The sequence below is a fragment of the Drosophila persimilis genome, unplaced genomic scaffold (genome assembly GCF_003286085.1).
Source record: "Drosophila persimilis strain 14011-0111.01,24,50 unplaced genomic scaffold, DperRS2 tig00000124-arrow-pilon, whole genome shotgun sequence".
NCBI classification, from domain to species: domain Eukaryota; kingdom Metazoa; phylum Arthropoda; class Insecta; order Diptera; family Drosophilidae; genus Drosophila; species Drosophila persimilis.
The window spans coordinates 13,228,554-13,235,963 of NW_020825294.1; positions in this window are offsets into that span (position 1 = coordinate 13,228,554).

Consider the following 7,410-nt stretch of genomic DNA (forward strand, 5'->3'; position numbering starts at 1 on the left):
ATTTGAATGGAGCTCAAGGATTTTTTCCGCTGTTCAAACATTTTTTCATAGTGACAGGCGTCTTATCATTTAATGTTGACAGGGGAGAGAGGTAAGCTACAGATAAGTGAAGGCACAGCAAGGAACTGGGCCGACTGCCGAGTATGTACGTATTAAGTAAGAGCAGCAACCATGCTAACCCGAAATGACATACCGAAAAGAGCTGGGTCTGACACGTAGTGTTCACATTGAGCCTTGACGATGACTAGGAGATGGTGACATGCAGGAAAAATGGTGGGGATGTGACAAGGCTACACACTGCTTTGCTGTCAAAATGCTGTCAATGTTTGCTCTAACATTTTAACGCAATATTATTAAGTGGCAAATGTCGGAAGTTGGGCATAAATGTATGTTTTGTGTGCTAATTCATGGCGATATTTTCTGACTATTCCTAAGATTGAACGTGTGTACATTGTACATACATATTTCGGTAATAGACATGATTATAGCCACACTAAATGAAACGTAGATAAAGTTAGGTAAGAACAATAAAAATCTACTATAAACGCACTATTTAGATTAATGGAAGCATTTATTTTGAAATGCGAAAAAATACGAGTGCATACATATATATAAATAATTGATAATTATTGATTGGATAACTCTGTTTGAAATGCCAATTTTGCAAGTAGAAAGATCGAGCTATCGATATATGTTCAACAATAATATAGCAAACAAATAAAGAAATCTTGTATTCATAAATAGTAAAAATTAAGTTTCATCTTTTTAATATGTAAGAGAATGCAGTTGAAAAAGAAGTTAAGTTAGATGAATATATGTATTTACTTTCTTTCAATACAATTAAAGCTATACGATACATGTTTAATGTTTGATCATCACGTTCTTTCATAAATTGAATTGCTTTCAATATCCTACAAATTGAATTTTTAGCAATCAAATCATAGAGCATAATCAAATTGTGTGCGGGTTATGAATAAAGAGAATGATTTCTGCCACCAATTGACACCAAATAAAACATAAATTTCTTCACTAACAAAGTTAGCAGGCAAAGTTAGCTTTGGCACCACCCAAAAACGATTTAGCGCGGTTTTTGAAAATCCCATCACGTCGCAATACAACGGCCACCGTCGACTAAAGTTTCACCCGTACTGGCACTCGTGCAGCAGTCACATCAGCTCCCAATAAGAACCGAGTGGGTGTGGCAGGGGTAGTCGCCGCCGGCAACAATTCATGTGCTAGATGAAAACTCATCCGAGCGTGTGATTTATCATCAATGGTCTGCGATTGCAATTTTAATTTATGGCATCAATAGCAAAGTTGGTTGACCAGCAGCGTGTTAATGGACACTATTGATACTGAATGTCCTGGAGGTCCTTTTTGTGTGTGTGCCCAGGAAAAAAAGGAATTTATTTTACCCTTTGGGCAAATCTGTAAACCGACTTACTTATTTTTAAATCCTATGAATCTTGTGCATATATACATATGTACATATGTACACACATATACATATATGTATAATATATACAAAAAGTCAATTCGATTCTGAATATTTCTGGCACATTGTTCGATGTGGCGATGTTCGTCTGTCTATCCGTTTTCTTTTTGTATGCAAGATTGTCAGTTCTCAGACTACATACATACATAAATATATATTGTATATCAACAACATTTATGTAGATATAGTCTTAATTTTTAGATAGACAAATCATTTGGCGAAAAATTACCTTTTATTGGCATAAATACAAATTTGGTGCTCTTGTTAAGAATTATAATTAGAATTGGCCTATGCTCGGATTTCCCAATACTTCAAAGCGCCTTAATAGTATTTAAAGCTCCTCCTTGCCTTCTTTGCCTTCTTGCGACGTGCAATACAAATTAACGTTCATACATATGTATGTATAAGCCAATGAAAAAATTGGAATGTGGAAAATAGCTAACAACAACGATAGTTTTATACAAAATTATGATAAACGAAACAATTTATTGACAAAACTATGGTGAATCAACCAATATCATTCCTTTTTTCCTTACTTCTATTTCATATAAATAGCTGATAAGTAATGAAGTATACGTGGGTGTGTAGCTTGCGGAGAATCATCGGCGTTTACGTATCAAAATTACGTAAAATATACTGTTATATATGTTATAAGATTATAAAATTATATATAAAATCGAAAGTTTATTTATCAGTTCATAAATGTTACCACAGAATAACTATATTCTCTAATACCGTGCAATCTTAGCTTGATCAAAATTTACAGTTTTTCGGACTGGTTTATAAACATACAGGAGCACGGGCGAACATCATCAGATGGTTTTTGATATTGACAGAAATATAAAAAAAAGATTTTATTGTGCCCTAAACGCTCGTTTAAACTTTTTGCACTTAAACAAATACCCATTTAGTCATTGAGTAACAGAACATATCAGTATTGGTCTCCGAAGAATGGGTATCTTTTGTAGTTGGTTATATTAGCTATTATGTTGGTACTAATTTTAAGTATGTTGTGAGAACAAAGGAATTCTTGCGGGTAGTAAATTTTACGAACGTTTCTAAGCTCGCTCAAAGGCAAGAACAATATGCTGTCAGCGTGACCAACACCAAAAGCACAACCCCTTATCCTCAGTAGGTAGCGACAACTTCCTATGAATATTTTCAATATGATGACATACACACTCTTACATAGCCCCGCTACACATCCATACATATGTACATTTAATCCTGCATACTAGGTGTGCATGAATGTTGCTACCTGAACTGAAGCACGAAGCAGAGGGCAAGCTACGAGGAAACTCGGGAAATGTGAGCCTTCTACGATGAGTGCATGACAAATATTTGAAAGCAGAAAATGCCACCGAAAGAATTCGTGTAAGGGGCTACATATTTTATTTTACTGTTTTACATTACAAGGCATTTTTCAGTAAGCAACATTAAAGTGAGCTGGAAAGGAACTCCAACTTCGGGGACGAAGCTTTTAATACCCCTAAAGATCGAACATTTCGGCTTGTATCTATTACATGGTTCTTTTTAATCTTATATTTTCTTTAAAAACAAGCCCACAATTTATCACTTGTGATTATTTGTGGGCTAGTTACATATGTATCTACATATGTATGTACATATAATTGCATTTTATAGCTTTGGTGCACATATTCAGACACAAATACTTTTCCCTCATTCTTTATGATTTTTCGACTTGTTTCCATTTAGTTAAGGTTTTGTATCTTAGCAACTCAGAGACTAGTGTGCATCATTATTTTAAGCAGTTTAATACTCGAATTCAAAGCGTTCTTTTTAAAGTTCCTAATAAATTTCTTAACAATTTCTTTACCGATAAGAATACACTACAATATGTATATTCCTGTAAAAAGGCATTTGCCACAAATTATATACACACATATATTTATGTATACGATTTTCTGGCAAAATATTCGTTTGATCACTTTAATCTTTGGCACTGCATGGGCTGCAATTGAAACTGAAAACTTTAGCTATACATAACTATGCTGTAAAACTACACGCCTTATTTGTTACGTCAATTTAACCAAGCCAAAACGGATATGCTTGAAAAATTATGAAAAGCCTTAATTAGCATTAAATCTAGCCTTTTTTAATTTCACTACAAATGTCACGTAGTCCCTTGGAAAAGTATAGATGACACTAAAGCTTTGGTCAGAAGTACATACTGACTTATAAAGCTGGAAAAAAACAAAGCTTTTGAAGAAATCACTTTATTTGCCAATAGAATTTAAAGTCTATCGTGGTCAAATTCTGTCTGAACGGGTATTCAGTCAAATGAATATCGTTAAGACCAAACTTAAGAATGCATAAGAATTAAAATGACTGCTAAATCCTTTAACTTAATAGTAAATACAAGTTTTGTTTTAGAAATATTGAATATTTAATTGTTGTAAGCGACTACTTTTTTTTTTTTTAAATTTAACGGATATGGATTGCGCCGTTATGGCAAACTACCAATTATCGGGATATACTTCAATTTAATACATTCCAGGGATAAATATACCGATTCGAGTAAAAGCAAATACGATGAAATAAAGACACAATTAGAAATCTATATATGTATCTATGTGCTGTTTTATTTGGCGCCTATTTTTTAGCCTTTTTATACCCGATACTCAAAATGAGTATAGATTTGTGGTAATATTAGATTTGTGGTAAGAGTGGATGTGTGCAACGTCCAGAAGGAAGCGTTTCTGAACCATGTCTGTCTCTCCGTCTGTCCGTCCCTATCAGTCAAAGACTATAAGAGCTAGAGCAACGGAATTTTGTATCCAGACTACTTTGATATGTCACTGTTACAAGAATATTTCAATACTTCCCCCGGCCCATTTCCGCCCTCAAAAGGACGAAAATCTGTGGCATCCACAATTTTAACGAGATACGAGAAAACAAAAAACGCAGAATCGTAGAGAATGACCATATCTTCCAGACTGCAGAATCTGAATTCGGTCGTATCATTATTATAGCCAGACCGAAGAAAAGACTTTCATTTTTTCTCGCCCTGTCTCTCTCTTACACACACGTATCATAGCCGGCTTTGCTTAGCGCAAAACACTAGCGCCTAGATCTCAGAGACCATAAGAGCTGGAGCAACCAAATTTTGTATCCACAATCCCATGATATCGAACCTGCACAAGTATATTTGAAAACTTCGCCCCACCTCTTCCGCCCCCGCAAAGGACGAAAATCTGTGGCATCCACAATTTTGAAGATAGGAGAAAATTTAAAATGCACAATCATAGAGAATAACCATATCTACCAGATTGCCGAATCTTGCCGAATCCGAATCAAATCGGATTATTATTATAGCCAAAAGTAACAAATCAATTTGCAGTGGCTACGCAGCGCCCATCGACACGTTCTGACTGATTTTCTGTCTCTCTCGCACGCACTCTTTGTCACTTAATGTAGCCATACTGACTATGTATCGGGTAAAAATGTAGAGTTGCGGTCGCAGCAGCAACTCACAACGTTCCTCCTCGTTCTAAAATTTGTAACGACGGGAACGCAAGAGTGTGTTCACTTAAGAACTTAACGACGAAAAAAAAGAAGACAATTATCGCAAATTTATTAAACCTTTCCTTAATTTAATTAACTATTAAACCTAAAATAAATAAAGAGCACCACATTAATGTTGTGATAGAAGTGGATGTTTGTAACATAGCTGTCTGCCTGTTTGTCCGTATTTCCATCCTGTTTGACTGTAATAGCAGACTGAATCAAGTTTACATTTTCGACGAGGGGTACCTTCAGGTCTTTTGCAAGGTTCCTGAGAACGTACCATTATGCACCAGAAATTTGTCTCAGTTACTAAGCTTAAAATATGCGTATTTTGCTACAATGACACACATTTGTAGTCCATAACACTATGATAGAGCACGTATGGTCTCGTACATGAGGACTTTGTTTTTGAGAGAAAGTTTGTTATTAGTTTTTTGGCACATTTGTCAGGATTTATTGAGTTGTTGAGTTGAGTATATCTGTTGCGTTGTATACACATTGGTTTCTGGGTCGTATGCCGTGTCGTCTAAAAATGCTGCAATGAGTATGTCCTTTGGGATCATTTTATAAATTGGATGTTGATATGTAAATACTGCACCATCAAGTGGCCAATGTGAAACGCAACCCTTCGCCCGCCCAACCGACAGAGGGGCACTGCCGCATGACGCGCGACGCGTACAACCGAATCGGTCGCGAACATGTAGGAAAGATAGACGTTAGACTAATATTCGACGAAAACTAAAACTAAAACTTTACTAAAAGTAAAACTAGTAATTTAATAAGAGGAAGATAATTAGTGGTGGATATAGCCAGAGCTATCTACGTCATCCATGATAAAGCCTTTTTATAGGAAAGTCTTGCTTATATAGGAAGAAAACTCAGAAAACTTTAGCTTGGCGTCTAATATTAACCGCATAGGGGGTAATTATGTGTCATTATTTGTGGGAAATTTGCACAAAACCATGACTGAAAGTTATTGATATAGAATTGCAACCGATAATGAAATTAAATTTCCTTATATTTGATATCATCCGAATACATTAATACTCGTGGTGTTGTTAATACCTAAGGCAGGTCATTAATGAAGAGTGTTAAAAGTAAGGGGCCTAGATGGCTGCCCTGTGCCTATCATTACATCAGATATTACTAGTTTTATGAACATAATGAGTGTGAATAAGAAGAAATACGCTTTAGAGTGTAGGGCTAAGAACAATGCTCTGTGGGACGTTGTCATGGATATTTTTAGTTGAGGATCTTAAATAACTACAAATGTTTTTGGATTTTTGAGGTGAGCCCAGCGTGCCAGGCTCTTTCAAATTTTTTTTTTATGTCTAGAAATTCTGCCATCTAGATTCGATTAGATTCTTTCCATCTAATGACCTTTTTGATCAGAATTATAAAATATTTCATGTTTCCACTTTGTTTATACAGTGGGGAGCAAAAGTGAGTACATACTCATAATCACTGACTTTAGCCTCCCATAACAGGCAAACGAATAAAGCCAAACAAACCAAATTTGTTCCCCATATAAATACTTGTATTCTTAAAAAATAAACAATAATTACAAGAACGAGTAAAAATTTTTCAAAGAATGAAAAGTAAAAATCCAAAAGAACTCGCATGTACTCGGTTTTGCACTTTTTCATAAAAATTAAAGTAAATCATAATATTAACATTTTGCGCATAAACCCATATTAGATATTACTTTTTTAATACGGTTTGGAATGTTCTCTATCAAATTCCCAAACATATCTTTTGAAATTGGATTGCACTCCGCATCTATACATCCCCAGAGATCGCCTTGGTTAGATGGCGCTGATTCGTAGTGCTCAAGCCGTCGTTTCACGATTGACCGTAGGCTTTCAATCGGATTAAGGTCGGTTCTTTGAGATAACCACTCCAGCAATTTAAAATTTTGATCAACCAGTCATTCTCGAACATTTTTCGCAATTTGCTTCGGATTCCTGTCTTGTAAACAAGTTAGTTAAATTCAGGATAAATACATTTCTCCGGAAAATTAAGAAGTTAGGCTTGTAGAAGTTGTAAATAGTCCTCTCTGCATTTCATAATCAATATTTCATATTATTCCTTATTACTATGGTCTGAAGTTGCTTTACATGGTAGCACGTTGGTCCTCTACAAAAAATTTATGTTATTCAGTTCAGAGAGGACTATTTACAACTTCTACAAGCCTAACTTCTTAATTTTCCGGAGAAATGTATTTATCCTGAATTTAACTAACTTGTTTACAAGACAGGAATCCGAAGCAAATTGCGAAAAATGTTCGAGAATGACTGGTTGATCAAAATTTTAAATTGCTGGAGTGGTTATCTCAAAGAACCGACCTTAATCCGATTGAAAGCCTACGGTCAATCGTGAAACGACGG